Below are 212 nucleotides of genomic sequence, written 5' to 3'. Positions count from 1 at the left end.
GTCTTGTGTTGAGTATACCTTATAGGGTTCACTAGATCCAAAATATGCCTCTTCATTTTTAATTAACACCGCAAAGGCAGCCGAAGGCCAAAAGGTGAGAAGGCCGAAGACCCTTGCCCCCCCCCCCCCCCCCCCCCCCCTCAAGACGAATGCTCCACAATAGGAGCTGAAAAAGTGCTTTAAAATCAGATTCCAGCAGGATGGAGAGTGTT

Source organism: Nothobranchius furzeri, chromosome 6, assembly GCF_043380555.1.
Source record: "Nothobranchius furzeri strain GRZ-AD chromosome 6, NfurGRZ-RIMD1, whole genome shotgun sequence".
In the NCBI taxonomy this organism is placed as follows: Eukaryota; Metazoa; Chordata; class Actinopteri; order Cyprinodontiformes; family Nothobranchiidae; genus Nothobranchius; species Nothobranchius furzeri.
The sequence above is the reverse complement of the archived record's forward strand: the minus strand, read 5'-3'. Positions refer to the sequence as shown.